The sequence below is a fragment of the Saccoglossus kowalevskii genome, chromosome 18, assembly GCF_978046115.1.
Source record: "Saccoglossus kowalevskii chromosome 18, keSacKowa6.1, whole genome shotgun sequence".
Lineage (NCBI taxonomy): Eukaryota > Metazoa > Hemichordata > Enteropneusta > Harrimaniidae > Saccoglossus > Saccoglossus kowalevskii.
Genome location: NC_140658.1, coordinates 24,005,148 through 24,019,410, shown reverse-complemented (window position 1 = coordinate 24,019,410; position 14,263 = coordinate 24,005,148). Strand labels below are relative to the sequence as shown.

The following is a 14,263-nucleotide window of genomic DNA, read 5'->3' as shown; positions in this document are numbered from 1 at the left end:
TTTCATAGATGAATCACTTGTTTATGACTCGGAATTATATATGGCATGTACCACATGTGAAGCAGAAAATAATCACTCTTTTCTTGAGCATGTAGTTCATATATCTTTCTCCTACTGAATTGACCATTTAGTGTACTGCAATCGTTAACTGATTTGTTTTCTTCTTGTGGATTGTTTCGTTGTAAATTTCTACATAATGTCTGCTGTTCAAGACTAAGGTTTGAGTATGTTATATCCACTTAAATAACGACGTTCGTCGAATGTAAACGCTAAATGCATACTCTGACAAGCTGGCATTTACGTAAGTAGTATAGCAATTTTAACAGCTCGATAACCGCTGGTATATACTTTGTGTGAGGTTCGGTCAAACCCTGGGGTCAGCAATGTTACGCTCACGCACGTAATAGTTCCTTATTTGGAATTTACGTTTTCTAATATGTAGGATGAAAATGCCCAGTGCAATATCGCACAATTACGACACGCTGTAACTTTTGGCGTAACAGTGACAGATTTTTAATTATACATAATAATCTATTATTATATATTCAAGGCACAACTACTTGATTACTGGCAGTACTATGATCTATGCGCATAGAATTATATCTTCTCTTACTAATTCAGTGTTTGAACATTATTTATTTATTTGAATTGTAATCAAGCAATCGTTGTCAGTTGTTAATTTACATTACAATTTCAGTCAAAAACTGGTCCCGATTTGTAAATAATGTGATACTATTTGTCCCAACAATTAGGAATTCATATTGTATACGTACTCTATGTTACTTCTCTTGTTTTTTGTTTTTGCTTTTAAATTCCAATGGTTTATCTTGTCGTATCAACCTTTATATAGGACATTTACGCTTCATGACAAAGTGGGTCATCGGCTTGCCATTGAGGGACATTCGATATTATTGACAAAAGATAACTTTAGTTGACTCAGCCGTGATAAAAAAAAAAAACATATCCATATTTCGGTATGCTCGTTCTGGGTCTAGATGCAGTTTACGAGCAGATTTCAACAGACTGGCATAATATAATGTGATATAATATAATTCATTCAAAACCGCCGATACTTGGCAATCCAATTTCCGGTTCGCAATATTGAGTTATTTCTGTGTAATCTAAAACAATTGCAAAGTGAGCATACTGGTCCAAGCTGACATTATCCCATAAACATATTATAGTTATTATTTAAAACACGTTCGCTTATTCACAGCTGATATTGATTGTAACAAGTAAAAGGCGCGTAGTTTTTGTTCCCGTGTGATATAACAGGTTTATCACTTTCTTGTTCAATTTGTCCGACTATAAGATGTATCTAACGATCATTGTAGTGGTGATGATGCTGTGTAGCACCACTGTTAAAGGAGCATCGGTTCATGTATGTATTATTTTTACGACTCTTTATACAAAATGATACTTGTCCCTTTTAATTCAATAACATGACGCATATGTAAAAGCAGTCCCCTCATTCGTGTTCTCCTTGTCACATAACTTGATTATCTTGTTATATATTTACTACCGTACATCGTTGGGAACGGCGAGCCTCGGGCACACAGTCATGGACAAGCTAGAAAGGGTTAAAGTTATGGTACATAATATATTATGCCACGTATTGCATGTAGTTACCATGTCAGCAAATAATCTGACCCATTGTTTACAGTGGTATTATATGCACTGCTTGTAGAATATTCAAAATAATATAGTTTTAAATCATTGAGATATATAGTGATTCTGTATGATGTAGTGTTAACGCTTTTGTATGGGATATAACGTACTGGCGTAGCCAACATAGATGAGTTGGTCAGTGTTTCTATTTTGTGTAGTCGATTTAAATTGATAGGTGACAGTGTAGGTCGCATACAGTGAATCGAATGAATACTTCTACAACTGTAATGTGCAACATTGGCGTTGTAATTCCCAAGTCTGAGTGATTGTCGTTGAAGTCAATAGCCTGTATTGCAGCTACTGTGTCAAACTATATTGACAACTTAGTCTACTGTCTACCAATTCTTAAAAGACGATACAATTAATGAAGGGTAATTTTGGCGTTACGTGGTTAACTCTAGTTAGGTATCTTTATCTAATAGATTGTTTAATACTTATCATTGTGAACTACAGGGCCTAAGGTTTATTGGTAACAAGTCTTCCATTAGTAGTTAGTGTAGTGAGTCAGGTCAGGGAATTAATATTAATACCGGTAGTACCCAGTCCTAATTATAGGTAACAAATGACTCATTGGTCATTAGTGCAGTGAGTTAGGTCAGGTTCTCTGGGATTAATAAAACCCAGTACTCATTAACAAATGCCAGAACAGAGCCTCAGGGATTAATAATACCCAGTATTAGTATATTAAAGTAACAAAAGTCTGATTTGTACATGAAGTTAGTGCAGTGAGTTAGGTCAGGTTCTGTAGGTATAATAATGCCCAGTCCTAGATATAGGTAACAAAGGTCCTATTGCTAGTTAGTGCAGTGAGTTAGGTCAGGTTCCCTGGGTATAATAATGCCCAGTCCTAGATAAAGTTAACGAAAGTCCCATTGCTAGTTAGTGCAGCGAGTCAGGTCAGGTTCCCTGGGTATAATAATGCCTAGTCCTAGATATAGATAACAAAAGTCCCATTGCTAGTTAATGCAGTGAGTTAGGTCAGGTTCCCTGGGTATAATAATGCCTAGTCCTGGATATAGGTAACAAAAGTCCCATTGGTAGTTAGTGCAGTGAGTCAGGACAGGTTCCCTGGGTATAATAATGCCCAGTCCAAGATATAGTTAACAAAAGTCCCATTGCTAGTTAGTGCAGTGAGTCAGATCAGATTCCCTCGGTATAATAATGTTCAGACCTAGATATAGGTAACACAAGTTTCATTGCTAGTTAGTACAGTGAGTTAGGTCAGGTTCTCTGGGATTAATAATAAGTAACAAAAGTTTCATTGCTAGTTAGTGCAGTGAGTTAGGTCAGGTTCTCTGGGATTAATAATACCCAGTATTAGTTATAAGTAACAAAAGTTTCATTGCTAGTTAGTGCAGTGAGTCAAGTCAAGTCCTCTGAAACTAATATACCCAGTTCTAGTTATAGGTAACCTGTGTCCCATTGGTCATCAGTGCAATGGTTATGGCCATGGCCTCAGGATTAATACATGTAAAACCTATTTCTAGTTATAGATAACAAATGTCTCAATGCTTGTTAGTGCAGTGATTCAGGTCAGGGCCTCAGGATTAATAAAATCCAGTCCAAGTTCAGTGTTCTCCCCAGACCCCATGTCAAACACTGTATCTAATTTGCATAATTTTCTCATTGAATATTGTGATACATAACTGTGTTAGTATAAAATTAGTTAACAATCTATCTACAATTAATTAAAGACGAGACAGTCTGTATTTATCAAGTCAAATAAAGTTTGAAATAGAACAGCAAAACAAGCAGCCTATCGACTGAGATACCTCCGCTGTTAGCAAGGCACATTTCAATTAAAGAACTGAGGATATCATATAAGAAAATGAACAATATGTATAGTATGTATAGCAATCGGACTTGCTGTTTCAACAAGAATTCAAAAATATCACTTTTTACTAAAAATGACAAAAATATTCATCAAAATTGGATAATTCAAGATATCATCATGAAATGAACAAATCTGAGGGAGGTTTGCCTGAGGTACATATATGTATAGTATCAAAGCAATCAGACTTGCGGTTTTTAACAAGAAGTCGAAAATATCACTTTTTACCAAAAACTACAAAAATATTCATCAAAACTAGAGAATTAAAGATATCATCACAAAATGAACAAATCTAAGAGAGGTCCACGTGTAGTACCTATATATGTAATATCAAAGCAATCGGACTTGCGGTTTTTAACAAGAAGTCAAAAATATCACTTTTTACCAAAAATATTCACCAAAATTAGAGAATTTAAGATATCATTATGAAATGAACAAATCTGAGAGAGATCCACATATAGTACCTATATACGTAATATCAAAGCAATCAGACTTGCGGTTTTTAACAAGAAGTCGAAAATATCACCTTTTATCAAAAATTACAAAAATATTGACCAAAATTAGAAAATTAAAGATATCATCACAAAATGAACAAATCTGAGAGAGGTCCATATGTAGTACCTATATATGTAATATCAAAGCAATCGGACTTGCGGTTTTTAACAAGAAGTCAAAAATATCACTTTTTACCAAAAATGACAAAATTATTCACCAAAATTAGAGAATTTAAGATATCATTATGAAATGAACAAATCTGAGAGAGATCCATATGTAGTACCTATATATGTAATATCAAAGCAATCAGACAGCGTTTTTTAACAAGAAGTCGAAAATATCACATTTTACCAAAAATGACAAAAATATTCACCAAAATTAGAGAATTTAAGATATTATTATGAAATGAACAAATCTGAGAAAGGTCCACATATAGTACCTATATATGTAATATCAAAGCAATCGGACTAGAGATTTTTAACAAGAAGTCGAAAATATCACTTTTTACCAAAAATGACAAAAATATTCACCAAAATTAGAAAATTTGAGGTTTTGACACTCTGCTATGCACCGTTCCACTAATGCCTAGCTGTGTCGACTTTGTCGACAGGGGAGCTAAAAAGCAATAGAAATAGTTAATATGTTATAGCCAGTCAGTAAATATATTGTTATCCATGGAGATAACTGTTTATCATTATTTTGTGTGCAACAAGTACAGTCAGTTTTAGTGCCCATGTCACTGTCGGTTCATGAGACATTAGGGCAAACATTTTTTTTTGTGAGATTGCGAGTTATCAAAATAGGATGAAAATAATAAATCAATAATGACAAAATTTCAAACTAAAGTCAACGATTTTTCATTGATCTATACCTTAAGTGTAATGCTATGATCACCCTAACCTTGTCAGCTGAACCGTAACATTCTTGCATTGAACAAATTTAGAATGTTTTGTTAATTAAAATCAGGGTTTTTTCTTGAAAAAAAACTGCAAGAGAGAGCACTGCAATTCAGCGGCACCACCATGTAGGAGAGATGGGGTTTTCCCTATCAGGGTGTGGAACATTCTCTGGCTTCCTTGGGGCCAAAATTACTGTCAGACAGGTCAAAGTTGAAGACTGAAGCCACTTGTGATCCCTTGTCATTCAGAATTTTGTGGTTGCCAGAAAATTTGCCCCTAGGGTAAGGGGCACATGACCATGGCATGAGGGCGATGCGCCCCTGTTTCTTGTTTAAAAAAAATCCTGAAAATGATTCATTGGCGATTATCTTAGAACCACTAATAAACAGACTGGCAATCCAGGTATTTCTTTTGATCTAACGTGTGTCTCGAGTTAATGTTTTAATCTTAGAAAGAACTGGGGATGATAAAAAAAATGTCCACAAAGTCATGTGATAACATATGACTTTGTGAGGAACTATCAATGGTGTTTCAACAGGAAGTGATGCAAAAGGTCAGACCGAAGTTTCATATTTTATCTTACATTTTGCCCTGATGTATCATATTTTCAAGAGTTTTTTAATACATGATCGGCGAAATACTGTAACATAATACCAGCTCTGTTGTAGACATGGTGACGTCCTATCCTAGAAAAATCGACTAACTATCAGAAAAAATGTTACGGTAAAATTTGTTCATTTTTCTTTATTATACATTCAAGAACATTACTATAAAGATGGTTTATACATTCAAATAATCATTACTTTCCTAAAATATGGTCAATTTTGGCTATAAAATATATTATTTGGCAACTCAACTTAAAACTCAATGTGTGTACTTGCCATTCGGCAAAATTTGGCAAAGCATGAGCCACCAGCGTAGCCAAGACACACATTCGTTGGGCAGATTGACACCTCCAAACAACAGTGTTGCCAGTCAGTTTTTTTCTTTGGCGATCTCGCCTGCAGTTGAATAATGTTTGATTCGATTTATGTACAGTTTTATTTTCAATGGGACTTAATTTCACTTATTTTTTTTTTGAATTAAAGCAAAAACTGCAAATAACAGCAGTGTACCAAATCAGTATATTTTCCAGACGTATGCAGCATTTGTGATTTGTGAGGCTTGTTTTGTCACATTGTTGTTGTTGCAATGGGCAAATTATTAATATTCTAGTATTTGATTTGGATTTAGAGGGGCTACACCCTTGAAAGAACTTATCACAGGGTCACAACACTACCATGATGCTTTAGAGGTCGTGGGAGAACACTGTTGTTATAAATGTAGGTAAAAATGTCCAATTTGTTGTTAGTGCAGTGAGTCAGGTTAGGTTCTAGGGGAATAATAATACCTTATTATTAGTTTTATAGTTAGTGCAGTGAGTCGGGTCAGGTCGTCTTCGATTACCAGGTAATAATACCTAGTCCTACCGGTCACTGGTAGTGGTTGTCGCATCAGACTCATGATTTGTAGACCCAAGTTCAAATCCTACTAAGGCTGAACACGGAAAGCCCAATTCCACTGGCCAAGATTTATTCACTAACGAATGCGACTTTGGGGGAACTTTGATTAAGGTCTGCCAGGATAGCGCATTAAATTGCCATTTGATAGGAAAATGGCCGCACAGCCCTGTCATGTACCGTAGTCCCAAACTTGAATATGACTTCTGTGGTAAAAATGCACTATGTGTCAGCACTTGCAATTTGCACATAAAAAAAAGTCAGGATAGTCAAGAGTGACATTCAATGTCCGGAACTGTTGCCTGGCACAAAAAAAATTATTAAAAATAATAATAATACCTAGTCCTAATTATGAGTAACAAATGTCTTATTGGTTGTTAGTGCAGTGAGTCAGGTTAGGTTATAAGGGAATAATTATACCTTATTATTTGTTTCATAGTTAAGGCAGTGATTCATAATATCCAGTTGTAGTTATACAAATATAGGGAAGAAATGTGTTAACTCCATATTTGATTTTGCAAAAAGTTGTGGGATAGAAAATTGAACTGTATAGGGCATTTGGGGGGCTCACATCTTTTCCATAGAGCCCTCCGTTAAAATAAGCTTTTTACCTCTCCTGTTTTCAAGCAATGTGCAAGTTATTTTTAAAAATTTTATGGTTATATTGTTCAGTTTAATTTTCAATCCCACAATTCCAATATCGAAATCCAATCCAATATTGAGTTAACACATTTCTTCTCTATAGGAAGTCATTGTCCCATTGATCATCAGTGCAGTGAGTCAGGCCAAGGTAGTTAGATACCAATAGATTGAATGGTAAACTTTTGATTTTCAAAGGATTTTTTTAGTAATATTTTTTATTCACTTATGGTATATGTATAAATGATAGTTTAAACATTCATCTATCACAGCAAGTATTTGGAAATGAAATTAAGAAAGCATTTCTGTGAATTCATGGCGTCCCAAAATTCAGTAGGAATTCCAAGTGGTTACTCACATTCTGGAGCTGCATTTATATCCACAATGCAGCAATAATAAAGATGGTTTTTGTATTGTAAAACTTATTAAACAAATTAAAATGTAATACAAAGATTGAAATAACCATGAATGGTTTTTATTAGTGAGATTAATAACAAAATTTTATGTCTTTTCTAACTGACTACAGTATTGCCTAGGCTGTTTTATTGACTATTGACACACCTTTGTCATTTACAGAATTGTATAATATATTATACAAATTGTTCTATCTCGTCATGTTATAGAGAAAAAATACGATAAAATAAGAAAGTGACCAACATGTTTTATACAAGAATACCATTCAGGTTATGAATATAAATTACTAACATCAAGACCTCATTAATTACTTAAATCTTGCATATTAAAACATTTTAATTTCAAGAAAATAAATAGCTGCTAAAATATGGATTTTCCAGAATGGATGCTACAACTTGACAACACCAGCGAATTCTGGAAAGTCGTCATATACGGAATATTTTACAGAAATGCATCTCAAATGGAAGAAACACAAACGGAAAAATAGCATATCGCTCGGTGGCTCTGTTGTTGTCCGCCTGCTCAACGTCCGCATATAGATTATTTAAATTCAAGCTGGACATGTACATGAAGTTTAAACTATCACTTTCTGGATCAGATGAACTATATACATGTCTATAAATTACTGTTTTGAGAAATCGATGCACATTCAAAATTGGAATTGAACACAACATGATGATGATGATAAAATCAAATGGACGACTCAAGACGCCACAGCAGTCTGAGCAGGCACACTAAACAAGTCATAGTGCGATAGCTAGCAAGTAAATATCAATATTAGTATTGACTCGTCATATACTTACCTAGCAGCTTCGCCGAACAGTTTCGATGCACTAATACCATTTCAATCGGCGACGGATATGCTATGCAATTGATTTTTAAAAGTACGACAGTTGAATTTAGCTCCGTGATATGGCTGTTAGGACAGCTGATTGTAATACCCCCTAAGTTAGCGTCACTGTGTCTGTGTCAAAATGATGACAATTCGGTCGGAAAAGATGCGCAAGCAAAGAAAACTTAAATTAAACATAACAAATTACTCCAAATTATACACAAACTGTCCAGAATTATTTAAAATTATGAGATTTATTGATTTGTGAAGAAAAATAATAGCAAAAAGCAAGAGAACGTTGGTTTTAATTTTCCCGGGTACCAAAATAGTGGCAAATACCAAAATAGTGGCTTAACACACGTACATATGCCTTGTCTCAACGCAGCCCGAATCAAGGACTGTGCACGCCATCACTATATTACTTTGTTTAGCATAACTGAGCATTATCAGCCAATATACCCGTAATTCATATGCAAATTTTGTATGTGGACCAATCAAATCGATGGATTAACACCATCAATATACTGGTATAATATAATGGTTTTTATTATCAGCATTGACATTTTGAATTGTCATTCAATTTAACTGTGTTGTAACAGTTTCTGAGATATAGTCCAAGTATTCACTCTAGTTTCCAACTTACATTATTCGTCTTTTGCAGTCAGTGATGGACACGTATATTAAATAACTAGTCTGAATCTACATTTTTCTCCAAAAAAAGGGTCCCAATAACTAATAATTTTTGGTATTATTATGTTAATTCCATAGATAGTGAGGATACTATTTCATATTGTTTCTCTCCAGGAGAATACTGTGGATGTAATGAGAATATTTGCTTTACAAAATATTTAACCAGCATGGAAAGGAGAAGCACTGTTACACTTCGACAGTTTGAAGAAAACGATCAACGAAGGGTGATATATGTATTTAAGGACAGTATAATGGGTTTATTCAAGCCAACCTACCAACGACATCTGAGTTATCGAAGATTTATTAACGTCTTCCTGCTAACCCTGTGTCTTTATTTATCTTTGTATGTATACAATTCAGTTCAATTGTGTGTTGTAATAGTTGCAATAATACCAACCGCATACATCATATCAATGTATATAATATTCAAACAATATATTCGCTATAGACTTGCCTCAGATTTGAAAGATATTAAGACTACTTACATTGACAGTGGGGGTGGTAACTTTTGGATGGCTATTTATGATGGTCAAATCGTTGGTACAGTTGCTTTAGTTCTTAAGGAATTTGAAGGACGTGGAATGCAGCCAGAACTCACAACGATGTATGTACAAAAGAAATATTGACGTCTCGGGATCAGGGCTAAACTACTGAACAAAGCGATACAGTTTGCAAACGACCATCAATTTAGTTGTGTATTCCTTGAAACAGGTGAAGATCAACCAGAAGCCCGAAAACTGTACATAAAAACTGGTTTTGTTAAAATTAGAGATTATGTAAATAAATTCAATGTTTTAATGTCGACAGTAATGACTACATACGTTTTAAATTTGAAACCAGTTGTTGATGATGCCGTAACAGCAACTCCAGATACATCTAGCATTAAACAAAAGTGATACATTTTTTACATTTACATTTACATTATCCTTAATAATTCCCCCATGGTCCCATATGTACATCATCAAATATTTGCATTTAAAGATAAAAACATGTAGTAAAGGCAGCCTGGGAAATGTTTAAAATAATTACAAATTTAGGATATATGTCTTCTGTATCATCACAAAATTGTAGATTTATTCGTTGTAACTTATGTTTCTTATAGATATTGTGTTTAATTGCCACAAAATAGTGTGTACAATTATGCATGTTATTTCGCAGGACGAGCGAATAGTGCCTTTTGTGGCAGCCTTGGGCAAGCCAAAGTTAGGGGTCAGTGAATATTTCCTAAATTCAGTTTTTTCTATGTTTATTTCAGATTTCCTCTGTATAAATTTTTACTGTATGAATATCTTTTAAGTGTAAATCTTGTTTATTTACCCTTTTAGGGCACACTCTCAAAAGGCAAGTAGTTAAAATTATTGTAAACTGTATTTTACTGAGCGGATTGTTATGTACAGTAATTTGCTTCTTGACTGTTTGTGTTAATTTCCATTGATTCGTTACTTGACATGTCATGTTGCGATTGGAATAAATTAGGTGCAAGTCATACTTGGGTACAATTATTTGTTTCATTCGTTGCCAATGAACGCATGGGTAAGAAACAATACTCAGCTGACCGAATTTTTGGTTAAAAATTGATGCGTCTCACATATTTTAGAGAGACATGACTGTTACCCATAATGAAGTGAATGCATTTTGATAATGTTGTATAATTATGCGGACTTTATAGCAGGTAGTAGCTAAACTTTACTGTTTCTGTTTACACTCTAAGCACACTTTATGCTAACGTCATGCATGTATATGTTAAACAAAATGTGTTTTGTTTCCCTATTGGTTGCCTAATATTTCTGTTATTTATGAGATTAATTGAACACAAAAGAAATATCCACGTCTTTGGGTAAAGGCGACAAAGGACACAAGGACGAAAATTTTATATAAAAACGATTTAGATGAAAAAAGAGACGTTATTTTTTCAATTAAAATATCAATTATTACGTATATTTGGTATAGGGAATTAAACTAATTATCAATGATTTACAGGACAAACACAAGGTATACCTTATAAACCAATAGTTACGAGTTTTCTATTTCTAACCTAAACTACGATGAATACTATAACGTTGAAAAAGCTTCTGCAAAAAAATTATTTGCACACTGCATAGAGTAAATATGTATTAATTTTTATAATTTCAAAAGTTATATTTTACGCAACCCCAGCGATCGAACATTTTTAAACTGTAAAAACGCAGATAAAGAAAAAGTCAAATTTAATTTAATTTATAAAATAATTCTGTTTGGAGAATATTAGTTGATATTTCAAATCAGTGCGCGATGCTAACTGACACGGGACCCCGCTTTTGTTTGTAATCAGATTTGTGCATGACAAAGTCCAAATAGGCCACGCATCCAACTGTACACGTCGCTCAGAATTCATAAATAGGACCAAAATGTTCAATTTTCTTATGTTATTCTACTAATATCATCAAAGTAATGGCAAGGCATTGGCAAAATTTGAAAGAGCAACTGGTATTTGTTATAAATTAAATTACTTTTTCTGTCGTCTATTTTCTCTAGCTAAAATGTTGGATTGCTGGAGCCTTTATCCATTTTCTATTTCATACATTAGATACCAGCTTATTTCCCATCATACATACTAGAAGTATAGTTATTGTGGCTACGAGGTCACGTGGTTGAGAAATGTCATCAAATAATGTATCGTACAATCAAGATTTTCGAAAAAATAATATTGTTGCCAGGACAACATCTAGACCATATTTGATGCTTTCATTTTTAACATACCACTGCAATCCGAACGGATAATTCTCTATCTGATGTACGCCACCAAGCGGCCACTTTGCCACTTTATATATCACTGTATATATGTGATCTATTTCTGAACTTTAACCGGAATAGGCATACATGTTTCAGGACAAAAAAGAAGTGGATTGCTAAGTATAGGCGTGATTAGTTCAATTCAGATAAACCGTTACATAAAACATTATACACCATGTTATATATCTAACAAGAACCGTGGCATTTTCAAGTGCTACATGACGTACATTATAATTGTCAGTGCTTTAGCAACATTTTATGTACTACATGGTCTACCGTTCATAACAGACATAATATTAAACATATATAATTCAAATAAGGCGTACTGCCTCTTTAATCTGTAATGTCGAAGATATAGCGTCTTTACTAGGGACACCCTAAAGTGCGTTCTTGCTTACTTGTACATATTTTTACCTAAATAAAAAAAATACTGTATACATGGTGTACGATTTAATGGCAATTATGTTTTGACCACTGATCTGCGAGACGACAAAGCGACGGAACATTTGGAAGCCTGTATTCTTTTCTTTTCAGTTTTTCCGGGGATTTCTATTTTAGATGTGAGCAAGTGTGCATATTTACATGTTTTCATTATATATTCAGCAATCATGACATCTTTATAAGTGAGTTTCTAACACGTTTGTCAATCTATATCTATATTTGCATAGTGTCAGGCACAGTCAGTTCGCATCGGTATAGCTGGGTGTATATGATCGATAGAGGGAAGTTGTGCAACCAAATTTGCCAAGTTCGCAGTTTTTCGCCGATAAAAAAAAATAACCAAGGCTTTCAGCATTTTTGTAATAAGGACAATATTCTCTATCAATAATCTGCCCAAAACAGGAACGTTTCTACCAATTCTTGTGTTTTTTCGACGTTTTTCGACACTACGTAGGCAGGTACGGGGACAAAATGACTAAATATTAAAACAGCGTAAAAACGTTAAAAAAAACGATAAAATCAAATAAAATAAAATAAAATAAAATGAAAAAAATAAAAATAAAATAAAATTAAAAAAAACATAGCCCGTACACTACATCTGATTTTAATCAGATTGGGGGACCAAAGACCTTTATTTTAATTTATTAATAATTGTAAAGTAAGAAATCAAGTCTGAACATACATGTATTTGGATAAACTGACGTCTTTCGTCAACAGTGAAATCCTATCGCGATGCAATAATAGTGAATGAATGAATGTTAAAGTTACATTTAGTTTTTGACTTTGTTATATTATAAAGTTAACGTTTGGAAATAAAATAATGTAAATTTGTCTGGATAACGAGAAATTAAAATTTTTACTGAGAAATGAATGTCTTTCTGCGAAGCCGAATGTTCTCGAACATTCTCAGGTCTTTACAAAGACACGAATGCGCATATGAATAAATAACTAATAGAATGCGTGTCAGACTCTATTCGACATGCTTCGTGCGGCACACGGAAAACACATATCCATACATGCATTTTCAGTTTCATGTACTTTTATAGCACTTCTCGTGCAATATTCTACCATCTAAATTCAAATCCACTCAACCTTGTTCTTTTAGCAATGCAACTTTAACGAACACAAAATCGCCCTGTATTTAACTACACTTTTTCGTTTATGCAATTTATTACGGTGAAAATAATTACTGTTAATTTAGTGCTCTTTACATCTTGAGAATCCACTGCTTCTACTATTTGTTATCACAGATGATGATGGAAATTCTGCACTTTTTAGTGGCAGGTTTTCACAATGCGCAAATAATCCTGTAAAATTACGTAGTTATTTAATTACTTTACAAATTAAAAAAAACAGGAAGGCTGGAAAACCGGGTCTTCGGTGAAAGCTTGTCAGAATATACGGCATATTGAAGTAGTATAGCTACAAACAGTGAGTATTCATCTAAGTATGCAACACTGTCACAAAGCACAATACTAGTGATAGAAAAGAAGGAAAGATAAAATAATTTATTGATTTATCATGAAATGAAAGATGTTTATGAACAAAAAACATGCATGCGTAACTGAACATGTAATATAACGAGAAGTATTTATCAAATCATGTTTGTCCATTCCATAAACATGCAGTTAGTTGCATAAGTAAAATCCAATATAAAACCTAATTTGTGATTAAGTTCTTAACAATAATCAAGTAGAAATTGAATTTAATTTCTAGTATAATTTGTCAGGCATGCGAAAACAAACCAGCTATAATAATACTTGGAAGCTTCTAGATCTCAATAATCGCACACGTGCTGTTTAGTATACGTAAATATAATATTATACCGTTATTTAATTTTATTCATTTATTTTATTAATTTAGGCAAATATGGGCAAGAATGCAGGAACGCACTTTAGGGTCTCCCTTTTCACTAGCATTATTCGGTCTTTAGAAATCACAAATTAAAATTAATTAGCCGGGTAGTGAACCATTTAACATATTTTGGCGTTAATTTGACGTGCAGGTTTGCGCTTGCGCTTTATTCCTTGGTGTAACTACGTTTAATACTAGTGTGAAATGTAGCAACAATAACAACAATTGC

The 14,263-nt window shown here is 33.6% G+C and overlaps 1 long non-coding RNA gene across 1 annotated transcript; it reads left to right on the top strand.

Moving 5' to 3' along the window:
- The first annotated feature begins 1,217 nt into the window (after positions 1-1,217).
- On the top strand, positions 1,218-10,466 carry LOC146731946 (uncharacterized). Its single transcript, XR_014926976.1, has 2 exons — positions 1,218-1,381; positions 9,082-10,466. It is a non-coding gene; the product is annotated as an uncharacterized LOC146731946 (long non-coding RNA).
- The last annotated feature ends 3,797 nt before the right edge of the window (positions 10,467-14,263 follow it).